This window comes from Rhea americana, unplaced genomic scaffold, assembly GCF_003343005.1.
Source record: "Rhea americana isolate MKP2758 unplaced genomic scaffold, rheAme1 scaffold_84, whole genome shotgun sequence".
Lineage (NCBI taxonomy): Eukaryota > Metazoa > Chordata > Aves > Rheiformes > Rheidae > Rhea > Rhea americana.
Window position 1 is genome coordinate 3,315,405 of NW_028187023.1, and position 12,591 is coordinate 3,327,995.

Consider the following 12,591-nt stretch of genomic DNA (forward strand, 5'->3'; position numbering starts at 1 on the left):
GGCCCGGCCCGGCCCGGCCCGGCCCGGCCCGGCCCGGCAGCCCCCTCCCCGGCCGGCAGCCTGCGGCGCCCGCTCCGCTCCGTAGGCAGAAGCCTCCCCCGCTCTCACACACGCATACGCGGAGCCATCACGGCTCCGGTAAAACGGCACGAACGAATTTACCACGRCAGCCTCCCCCCGCCCGGGCAGCGTTAAATCACCTTCCCCCGGGAGATGATCCTGCAACGAGCCCTCCCCCCTCCCCCAGCACTCCGGCTCCATGGGCTTTCGCATGCAAGAAATGAAGACCCACTTCATAGCAGGAAACTTAACCGCCAGCCTTGCATTTTCTACGGAGCAAGGGATAGGAGCCTCTTACTTACCCCTTCTGGTTGCTTTCCTGACTTTTTTTGGAGGGTTAGGGGGGCTCTGCTTGCTCCCCAACACAAATCCTTCCGGTTCCTAAAGGGAGCTCATTGCATCTCGTTGTTAATCACTGACGGTGTGTGTGTGTGTGTATGTGTGTGTGCGCGTATGGGGGGGTTCTCCTTTGCATGTCAGTCCAACTTGCCTTGCTTGCTAAAAAACCTGTGCTCTCTTTTGCAGCTGTCAGGGTGAGTGGGGAGGTGCATCTGGAAAAGGGGTGGGGGTGGTGGTAAAATGTTGATAAATCCACCAGCCTTGATCTTCAGCTCTGTGCAGTGTAGTTTGGCGAGGGAAGGGAGAGCTGGCGAAGGGGGAGGACAAGGAGGGCAGAGATGAATGGGGGTCGAGAGAAAAAAAGAAAATGAATTGTACCCCAGATTGCAATTGAATCTGATGGGCTTCCCCTGCTCTCGCTCTCACACCATCAGGGCTCGGTCCAGACTTCCCAGCATTACGGTGCACGGCAAACCGCTGAGCCTGATTTCTGGGAGACAGCGAGGTTTGCACAACTGCAGCAAGAAGCCAAATCAAAAAGCCAATCTGTGAGCCTCCAAACTCCACGTCACCCTATCAGCTGGGAGCAAGAGCTGCAACAGAATTACAAGCCATGCATATTTATTCTTCTGAATCCAGGGGGGGGATTTTCAGATTGTTTAAAGCAAGCCACAATGAAACTAGAGCAAACCCTTTCCAAAATAAATACAGACAGAGCAGCTGTCTTGCCTTTAACATGCACACATCCACACACATACATCTCTGTGTGATCTCTGTGAGTACACATGTATTTATATACCTACACACTCTGAGCATCAATCACTCCTGTATCCTCCAAATATATAGACTTTGTATTTTGAGCAGGGAGAGGGAAATACAGGAGTTGAGCCTCTGAGCAGATATTGATTGCATATCTTAAATTTAAAGGATCTGCCAAATAGAGATTAAATATAGAAAAGAAATTACATAGGCAGTCAGTCCTGGTATCCATTTGAAGCTGCATGCTTTGGTTTGTGCTTTTGTGCTTGTAGAAACTACCTAGTCATTTTTTTTTAATCCAAAGTCAAAAAACAACATGTGAGGCAGCAAGTCATTTTGAGGCAAAAATATATGCTGCTTCCAAAGTTGCTATTTTACTTTGGCAGAAGATGACTAGGCTGGTGGTTTCCGTGGCCGTGGAATAGAACGGTTGCTTTGCATCGTGTACTGGACACAAAACAATGTTTGCACGCAGGTTTGTCTCTCCTTGTGATCCCCTCTATTTTCGGAGTTCGCTTCCACAGCAAGTAGGAGCAGACACGCCTCCAGAAGGTTCACCTTTTGGCATGGCTTTTCACTTATTTAAAGAACCACGAAGTCCACTGTAAGGCAACGATCCTTGACACAGCTGCATACAGTAGAACAATTGTGCCAAAGGATGGGCTATTTCATCCTCCAAAGAGAAGCTGCCGCTGCTCCATCATACCCCAGTGACTCTGCTCTCTCCCCTTGTCCTGTGACTTGGTGAGGGCCATAAAGCAGAAGCTTCCTGGTAAAACTTGAGCATATGCGCAAGAAGAAACTTCTTATCAAAAGCAACTGTGTAAACTGCCATAAGAAACATGGCCAGAGTCCCATACTGGGCAACAACTTTTAATGACAGGCACTGACAGGAGATGTACAGAGAGAAGGGGATATGATACCAAACACTTACAACTTGTGAAATGATTGTATTTACTTTGATTGCATTTACTGTGCAGCTAACAATGGAGAAAAAAAAGCTGCAAATGGACTGTGGTTAGCTGGAGAAAATCCCTGAAAAACAACTAGCATGCTCTGGTTATGGATCCAGAGACCAGCCCCTGTCCCCCACAGCCTTAAAAAAGAGATTTAGATAACTGGAAAAACACTTACTCATTCTGGTCTGGCTATTTACAATTGTTAGCCAGAGTGGGACGTGGAAACCCAAAGACAACGGGGCAGCTGGAGAAGGCCATGAGGGGCCGTGATTACTGCCAGACAGAGTGAATGAGTAGGTGATGGCTGCATGGAAGAGTGCAGAATACGCTGTGGACCCAGGCCTTGGCACACTATATCATTCACTGAATATCATTCGCTGCTCCCACTGTCCTCAGATCACCCAAGCGAGGCAGTCTCCTGGGTAGGAACATAGTATGAATGTACAAGTGCCAGCAAGCAAGGTGAGATCTGACATATGCCGAGGTAACTGAGCTAAGCACCTAGCCAGCCCCCACACCAGACTGGGCACACATGGCTGGCAGCTCAGCATGACATCAGGTGGGGAGAGAGCTTCCCCYGTGGTGTGCAGGGTGCACGCGCACACACACGTGGCCCAAGCCATTAAAATGCCCAGCAGTCACTCTGGAGCTGTGGAAAAGCCCTTACTAACATCAGTGCATAGAAGTGGCAGCACAGTGTTGATTGTGGAGACCTGTGGGCATCGAGTACTTTGCTGTGAGTGCAGGCAGCTGTGCACATGGTCAGGTTTCATTTAGTCTGTTCTGCTATGCGGTGCCTGGCCATGGCCAGTACAAGCCACAGGGCCACTGCTGGTGACATGAGCATTGCTCCCGCACCATATGCAAAGGGCATTGGTGGCAACAGGCTGGCCCAGCCACACACTCAGCACTGGGCCCTCCCCAGGAGGAGGATGGGTGCATGCACGCTTAAAGCACAGGCCTTGGGATCCAAGGACACTGGCACCAGCCTGTGCCAYCAGTTCTCCACGTGGCCACGTCCAAGGCTCACAGCCTGTGTTTTGTGGGGACAGTCSCTAAGGTGGCTGCCAGCTCATCTCCTCCAACACGGAGCAAAGGAGAACGTGGTTCCTGGCACATGAAGGAACTCTCCCAAGCCACAACTCATTGGTAAGTGGTTCCAAATAATTGTTTTTGTTTAACTCTCAGTGAGAGCAGGCCTGGAGTTGAGGAATACTGGTACAAACTGCTCGTCAGCAGGAACAAGCCCTGGGGGCGACACACAAATTTACAGTTGACAATAACCTAAGACAGACACAGCTCTTTATTGTACACAGATGTTTCATTTCACCTCATCTCCTCAATTCAGAACATRAAATCATGCCTAATACGTTTAAGAAATGCTCCTAGGCATTTCCCTCTTTCCTTCCATTCCATATGGGCCTGGTGTTATGTTGCTCAGTTCAGGTAGAAAATACTCGTCATAGCAGGGAGTATATTAAATTTTTTATCTCATTAAAGGTGTGCTTGCAAGGTACTAAGCTGGGACAAAAGCATCCAAAACCTTTAAATTAAAAAAAAAATCTTATTTACCAAAGCTAACATAAACAAAATACAGAGATTTCAAGTGACTGGACTGTTCATCACAGTCTGACTAAACAAATCTGGATTTCAACTTTTAATGAATAATAAACGTCACAGGACTTTTAAGGCATTATCTAACCTAAAATCAAACTACAGAAAGGCTATCAAATACCAATATCTTATAGGAACATATGCTATTTCTTTCATAAAAGCTTCTCTTGCTCTCTGGGAGTGACAAGTTAGTAATTACAATCTGCAGCAACAACAACAAAATTTATAAAGCAGAACCCATTCCCCTCCAGACTCCTCCATGACTACCTGAAACCTGGAATAGAAACCCCAGGGATGCAAGATGTCTTGTAGACCACAAAGGCATTGCTTCAGCATTTTCACAACCTTAAACCAGCTCTCAAATCTGTCTTGGAGCTCTTGAGATTTTGGGCTGAACAAGAAATGCAGGCTTGGTTCTTCCTTTCCTTGGCTACTTAAGATGGAGAAGATTGTTCTGATTAATTCATGATTTCAGCATCCCATGGGTTCATTCCTCTGCTAGCAATCACACTGAAAATGAAGATGCTGCCAGTAGAAGTTAGCTGACAGCAGCGTTGTCAATAAAGATGACTTACGTAACAGGCATCAACTTGCTCTGCTGGGGCAATGTCATCTATTGACATAAAAATCTGCCAGTGACATGCAAGTTCTGGGAGAAATTCTGGGAAACACATCAGTTGAGTCAGAAGACACCTGTTCTCCCATTCATCCACCAAATACACGCTTAACACATAAAGGTAAGAATATCACACAGCACCCATCCAAACGTTCAGATTGATCTGGCCGTACTACTACTATRTTATGGCAGACACCAAAGCTGCAGGTTCATCTCCTCCCAGGGAAATTTCTACTCAGACAAGTCCAGACATTAAATCGCTCTCATCACCTTGCTGTCCTCCTCTGATCTTTCAACTCATGTCCTAATAGCCCACAAATGGCCACAAACGTGATCTAAGCTCTTGTTGCTTAAATAAAAGCAACTCAACTGCTCCTAATACATTTGGAAAAGGCCTGGTACAGCCCCCTTTTCTCATTTAAGAATTGGTCTTGGTGCACCTGGGTTATGTATCATATATTTTTTTCATAGCTTTGCTTTTGATCCCTCATCAGCTTTCATTGGGTGCCTGCTCCCACTAATGCCAGAAGAGATGGAATAATGTGATATTTATTAGCCTGATGAATCTGCAGAGCCTTGAAATGAAGTTTCAGATCTGAGAAAAAGTTACTTCCTAGGGGAAAAGAAGAGAAGGAGTCACAACATAGATGGCAATCTCAAGGCAATCCAGGGTTAGAGAGCAAATGAAACAGCTTAAACATAAAATTTTGTATTTTACTTTTTTTCCTTTAAAAGCCTGCTCTGCAAACAAGACTAAAGCCCTGAGAGCTGAGCTGGGCTTTAAACACATCTTCACTGGTATGAAAGATCCTATTGGATAAACCAAGGGACCTCTGAGCAAGTCCATGGTCTCTTCATGGCTTCCAATGTGGGCAATTCCTCCACATGTCCCAGCAAATGGGATGCTGCTACTGATGCACAAGGAAGGATGAAGCATTGCTCATTCTTTGCTTATCCTTTGTGCACTAGTCAGGAAGGAATGAAACATGCAATTAATCTCTCTGATCCACAGATGCGGCTGTGACGTGCATAGGGAGGGATAATGTCCCCTAGTCAACGCTCAGTGCAGGGCTTCCCTGGGAGGTTTATTCTGGGGAGGGGCAGCATCTGTGTTTCTCAGGTCTGTCTCAGAAGGAAAGGCAGTTCTTTGTGCGACTGTCTTCACCATAGCAACTGAGTGCAGAGCAATGTAATGACAAGCCCATGTGTCCTGCTCTGTGCTTGCCAAGACTGTCCTATGTAAGTGAACRTGGACCCAAAAATGAACTTAATCAAGTATTCAGATACTGTGGTCAATCAATTTGGGTTTAATTCATTGATCCTAGACCAGCTTGTGATAAATACCATCTATAGATTCTCCGCTGTCTCTTACAAACATCCTCTCACAGGCTGTGTGGATTGCTCATCTGCCAGGGGAGRCAGTAGCTCTCAGAAATACCTTGATGGGAAGAATAATCACACACTCACTGCAAAAAACTCATGTACACTCTATATATAGGAGGCTTGTGGAACTGGGCCAGGCCCAGGCATATTGCTGCGAGTATCCTCATACCTCCAGCTCACCGCTCCCTATCTCTACGATGCATATACTTTTCAAGATAAAATGAGTTCAATCAACAAAGATGAGAGGACAGCTTGGCAAGGGTGCTTTCTACGGCATGATGCTGGGAAGGGGCATAAGACTGTGTTGAGACATGTGGAGGACAAAGCCTGCAAGGACACGACTGGGAGACAGCCCCAGGCAGGGGGAGAGTACCGTACTGTCACGGGAGCAGAGTCAGAAATAAACTGTCCTCTCTTCTGCATCCAGGTGTCTCTGATACACGTCGGGAGGACACACGTAAACAACTGGAAGACCAGAACAAAACATGGAGTGAATCAAATGACAGTATAGATATCTGGCACCAAAATTAAATCTCTGCTGAACCCTCTGAACGGTCAACATCTTCAGTAACAATCCTACTGGCCATGTAGAGATAAAACTGGAATAATGCTTTTCAGCTCTTTATTCAAATACATCAAGGAAAAGGAGGGAGCTCACTAAAAGATAGAAATACTGCTATAGGCCAATATAAAATCTCTCTCTCTCTCTTTTTTTTTTTTTTTTTTTTTTTTTTTTTTTCCAAGACTCTTATGCTAGCAAGAACATCTAGGTGATGATCAGACTCTAGAAGGGCTGGGTTGGAACTTAGCTGCTATCTTTTTACACATAGCTAAGTCAATTGTGAATCTACAGCAAGTCAATCCCCTGAAAACTAATAAGAGACATCAATAAATGCATCTGACGAAAAATGAGAATGAGGGTATATCTCAAAAATAGATTTTGATTATGGTGGAGTCCAGGATATATGTTAATTCTGCAGTTTTCAGTTTTCCATTTTAGCATCAGAAATTGTGTTGGTCAGTCCACAGACTGACCATTGTAGGGCCCAGAGGGGATTATCTGTGGGTGGAACATCCCTGCTCCAGAAGAACCCTCTGCAGTTGCCACACAGGCCTGACAAAATGGCACATCATAGGGCAGGAAACAGGCACTCATTCAAAGAGAGTTTTCCCAGCATTTTATTTGCCAACTGGGATAGTGATCAGGTGGACTGTCTCAGAGGGAGGAGTCTTGGGACTTTCCATCTTAGTTGGCATCTTAGAACGATAGTTCAATAGCTCCTCTGCTGCAAGCTTGGATATATATTTTTGACAAAGTTTCATAGCATAATAACATTTTTCCAGGAAGAACGAATGTCCAGAGCATCAGGGTACACATCAGGCCACAGATCACCAGCAAGCCCAAAAGAACCCTTTCAACTGCAGGGACTAGCAACTAGCACCAACACTACTGGAGATGCACCCATTTTCTTAGCTGGCTAACAAATAMATGAAGGTCAGATTGTGGAAGTATACTGCATCTGCTCCTTTCACTCTCCCTGAGGAGCAAAAAGCCTGGCCTAAAAGGAGGAGAGTTGGTGCAACAGCAGCAAATTTTAGCATGGGCGGAAGCCTGCAAACCCATCACCATGTTCCACTGGGTTCTCATGCGCATCTTACAAAGCTCTAGAAGAGGATTTGGCTACAGAACTTGTCAATTTATTTAATAGCTTCCCCAAATCATTTCAAATTCCAAAAAAATCAATGGGAAAAGMTCATATTTCATTGATTTTGAAACCCAACAAAGACAAAATCAATTGTGCCTCTGCCATTCTGGTTTCCCTGTTAAACATTGGCACCAATATATCTTCTGTTTCCTGTACCACATGCTAGCTAATAACATGTGAGAAATCCACATTTCTAAAACTAAAACAGTTCTTTATGGAGAGGATGATTTAGAGAGATTCTAGAGCAGTGGCTGGTAGTTCAGCCATGTGCACACAGGCTGGCTTCCTTATTCTTTTTTTCAAAATCGTCCTCCTACATCCTGTGTTCATTCCTTAAAATTCTTGGTAAGCTACTGCTTGGCCATKGGGTCATTTTATATTGCAGATAAGCTACAGGTAACAGATACAGACATCCTAGACGGGGAGGAGTGAGAGTGTGTTAGCCCCTGCATTGGCCCCCAGTTCCTAAGGGCCTTCCACAGCACTGACAATTCAAGAACTCCCACCTGCTTTGCAGCCCTGCAGCTTCTCTCCGGCTCCTAAAAAATCAGAGAAGCCACAGCACCCGCAGCCAAGGTGCTCTGCAGTGCCCCCTCCGTCTGCCATGACCTGGGTGTAGCAGGGAGAGCAAGTATGTCCCTCAGGGACCATGCTGCTCCTGCAGAGCTGAGGCAGTCATGCAAGCGCACCCTCACTGATGTGTCTTGTCTGGCTGCTGGCATGTAGCACAGAGAAGGCCTTCTTGGGGGACTAAGTGGGACAATGCAGGTGCCGTGCTGCAGCAACGGAACAACTTTGGGCAGGAAGGAAAGATAGAGCCAGCCAGCCAGTTCCTCAAGTTGCTCGGCACTTCATGCCTTTCACAAATGGCCTGTGCTCCAGTGGAAAGGCTAGTTGGGCTCACATACCAGGCTCTAAGGAGAGAACTGTTCTGCAGCTAGGAACCTGCCACTAATTTTGAGGCTAAATTCACCCATGACTCCCTGAGGTCATATGTCCTTGGGCTATTACCCTTCCTGTGCTGCACCCCTTGCTGTATTTTCAGCAGGCAATTTGATTTCCTCTCAGCCTCCAGCACTCTGAGGCTGCCAATCGCCACTCATAAGAAACACTCTCTAGCACAGCTGGCCATCCTCCTCTTCTCACCTGGGCCTGTTTGACTTCTCCATTTCTGAAGGCAGGTGACCAAAACTGGATACGGCATGCAGGCACAGCTGCAGCCTAAGGGCCCTGCAGCCACTCCTGCATGTGCACATGCATTTCCTCCCACCCCTCCCAGTGCTTGGCATGGGTTTGTGCGTGCTCAGCCGAGTGTGGTCTGCAGGTGCCCCTGCCCCTTAACATCACGGTTGTACCCACAGGAGTTCCTATGGGTCTGTGTGCACATGGTCTCATGCTTTCGGCTTGTTGCTGCTTTGAGCATGTGAGACTCCAGAGCTGAAGGCCCCAGATCTCAGGGGATATTACCAGATAGCACAACTATAGACCTTGATAGCGTAGTCCAATGGGAATAACAATAAATGCTAGATAAAGAGAGAATAATATTTTACTATTCCCTTAAGGTCACTGTAATAATTTTCTTAGTAAAACAGCTGAGACCTWCTGAAAAAGTGGTGTCTCTTTCTTTAAAAATATGGGACAAAGCGGATAGCACCAGATTGTCTCTTCTCCCTGAGCAATTAGATAAAAGCTGTACTTCCCTCCAGGAGATGCTGATCCTGGTTTATAAAAAGGAGGGGGGAAAGGGCCTTTAAAAGTAAATTAACATCAGCTTTTAATGAAAGTTAACAATTTAATTAAAGGAGTGAAAGGCTCATGCATGGAGACACTGTGGAGAAGTGTCATTCTTAAGGATACATGTGGCCTTTTCCCCAGGTCTAGTTGGGTCTAGGACATACATGCAGGATTGGCACTCCTGGTACATGATCTATCCCCAGATCACCCTGGCAATATACAGCAGACAGTCCCCCAGGAAGAAGCCCTGTGCAGAGTTTGCCTCCACCCTTAAAACTGAAGGCTTGRCTTTAAGTCTTGTATCACAGGGCTGAACTGTCCTGGCATGTGACATGTTTTTGAATGAAGTGTGTGTTAATGAATAAAACATTGGGTRTCCCTTAAAGTGTTTAGGTTCTCTTAAAAGTTGAGCTTATAAAAATATTATCCCTTGCTTCAATGTTTTGAAAAAATATGCACCTCCACAAATGCACCTAAGTGCATAYCACATTCATCTATACACGCTTAGAGATTGTTGAACACTGCCTATTTGATCTAGGCACAGTGTCATAGCCTGAAGTAACCACACACTATCGCTGTGACAATAAAATAATTCCTTTTCACCTTTAAAGTAGTCAAAAGCATTTAGACAAAAGCAAGTTAATTTCTTGTGAAGGAGAAAGACACGCTCAGACATGCGCACAAAAGAAAGGGTGATCTTTCATAGCCCAGATTTTGTTTTCAGAGGATATTTTGTGTTAAGTAYCTCATTTCTATCAATATTCTGTACAGTAAACCAAACAGCTGTACAGATGCAACTGTGGTTCATGACTCTACTGATACATGACCTACATTCAACCTCTACTCTGTCCTCCGCCCCTTTCTGCACACCGCTTCCCATTCCCTCGTGCCTCTCACCGCACGCACTCTTTGAAAGCCCTCCCCATCTGTTGTTCCTGTAAAGATGCAAGTTTAGCCATTGCTCCGTGTCAACATATCGCTTAAATTGTAAGCTTGGAGCTGTTACATCTATCTCACTGCAATAACTAATTTGCACCCCATTATATGCAGAAAGAGTTTTGCTCTGGAGCTAATGGATGAAATAAGCTAGGATGGTAGAAGCACTTTACTTTGGATGGTCTCAGGCTGTAAGGCTGAACATTTCCAGCTCTCAGAGTTCCCCATGTACTCCTGTCAGAGTGAGGCCGTGGCCATTTTGCATAGAGTTTCTGCTATTTGTGCATTTTTTAAAATTCATTTTTGCATTTTAAGTGAATTTTTGAAAATGCGTCTACAGAGAAATATACTTCATTTCCGTGAATCCCCATTCCCACTGAAAGCAGAGCCGCTCACAGAATTACTCACCAAATGAGCCAATCTTACCCCAAGGGCTCATGGCCAGAAACACTAAATGATAGGAGAAAAACCACCCCAGTTCCACATGGTGATGTGAGATTTGTTAATGTTCATAGCTACAGCATCAACTTGAACCAAGTTTAAGAAAGGAGCAGCCCAATATCCCTGAGCAGCACCAGGCAGACAAGATGCTACTGACAGTGCACAGTAGAGCCCTAACATATTGAGTGTTTGCCTCAGTTTAGGCATCATAAGGGTTTCTGTCTTCTCCCCACCTACCTAGTTTCACAACAAGAAAAAAAAATCAATATTTTGGGAACTGTTTCCCTGCAACCAAATTTCTTGGTAGTTGGTTAGTGGGTCCCAGAGCTAYAGGAGGGGCTGACAGCAAAACTCAGACAGGTATCTACAGGCAGAGCACGACCATACAACCTCATTTCCTCRGGAAGCCAGCCTGGAAATCATAGCAGGACACTCAGTGGGTCTCATACACGTGGATAAAGTGCCAAGCCCACAGGCCCATTACAAAGGCTAGAATACAAGAAAATGCCATTTACCTTAATGAAAAGAGCACCARAACCTCACGCAAATACCATGCCTTAGAGGAAACCAAGCTACACGTGCTGAATGCCAGCAGCCTGCAAGAGCCGCACTCCCCTCGGCGCTGGCAGGAGTTGAGGACGAGGCGTTGGGTGCGAGGGGTGAGGCTGGGTGCCACGGTATCCTCCAGGCAGGCTGCCACGCAGGCGGTGGCAGCGGGATGCAGATGAGCCACCAGCGGGAAGCAGCCCTCACCCTCCGCAGTGCAGCACGGCTGTCTCCGGTGCGGGCAGCTCTTAACCCTCTGAGTGGGCAGGGAGAAAAGTGTACATTACAGCCAGGAGGTGAGTCTCCTTTTGTCATGCCTTGACAAAGGCAGAAAGCAGGACGCTTCCTTTTTTTGGCTTCCACATAGATTAATTTTTGTCCTCATTTTTCTATTGGCTGCTCCCTGATTTACAGCCTTCCCAAGACAGAGAGGTGGTTGGGAAAAGCTGCAACAGCAGCTCTCTTGCTGGACTTGTTTGGTGGGTTTATTGAGATCTCCAGTCCATTACCAGCTTCCATGAACAATAAATGCATACTCAAAAAAGGGAAAAATTAAAAGAAGAAAAAAAAATATTATTCCAAGGAGCAAAGTCTCAATGAGTTCCATCACTTTCTCCAGCTGCTGCTGTGTCTAATCATTTTCATAGTGTATCAGAAAGTGTGAAATCACCAATTAATTTTATRACTATGGTTTTCTTCACAAAAAGCAGGGACCTGAATCCTCTCTCCCTCAATGCATTTGCAGGAGAAAGTTCATTCTCAGCTACTGAGTCTCCCCATAACCCCAGGTATCGAGGAGGAGAGCAAAGAGACAAAACACTTCAAACCAGCTCACCTCTTTGCTGTTATGGAAACATGCAGGCAAGCTCTAGTCCTTGCTACAAAAACCTCCCAGGATGCAGARCAGGTGAAGTTTTCTTCACAGGTTTCTCAGCAGCATGCAGTAAATCACACATCACAGGAAAGCACAGAGCTCCCCCAGGCTCTGCTGCCTGGAAAGGGCTCTTGGACCCTCACTGCACCAGTGAGGGCAGAACTCTGTGCTCAGGCCTCCAGGCTGTAAAGCGCTGAGTGTCCAGACTCAAAGTCAAGGTACTTGTGCCCAGCAGTCATAACTACCTGAGAAATTGCATCCTCCTCAGCCAGGTCAGCATCGGGTAGGACCGATTCTGGAAACACGAGCTCCTGACCTGTGAGCACTTGTTTCGGGCCTGTTTGCCCATATGAGGACAATCTCACCMCACTCCTCTCCATGCCCACTGGTGAACGATCCCACCTCTCCCTTACCAGAGGCACGTACCAAGGCAACTGCAACAATGTCCTGACCAGCTTGGTGTTACTGCAGTGCACATGGGGAGATAGACAGCTTTCAGTCAGTTCAGCAAAGYGCAGATTATTCTGAGAKAAAGCCAAATCCCACTCCTATAGARAGTAGCTGGAATTTCATCACCATTAGCAATATAGWCCATGTTACACTATAGCAGCTGCTCAACAGACT

At 46.1% G+C, this 12,591-nt stretch overlaps 1 protein-coding gene across 2 annotated transcripts in view; it reads right to left on the bottom strand.

Moving 5' to 3' along the window:
- Positions 1–11,084, bottom strand: part of SLC8A3 (solute carrier family 8 member A3) — a 142,655-nt gene extending 131,571 nt beyond the window's left edge. Inside the window, exon 1 of one of the 2 annotated variants that reach the window (XM_085323376.1) lies at positions 11,063–11,084. The gene's annotated coding sequence lies outside the window, so the exon portion shown is untranslated. Of the gene's footprint in view, positions 1–362; positions 625–11,062 lie in introns of those variants that run through there. The other variant, XM_085323374.1, reaches the window with a different exon arrangement.
- Between the last annotated feature and the right edge of the window lie 1,507 nt (positions 11,085–12,591).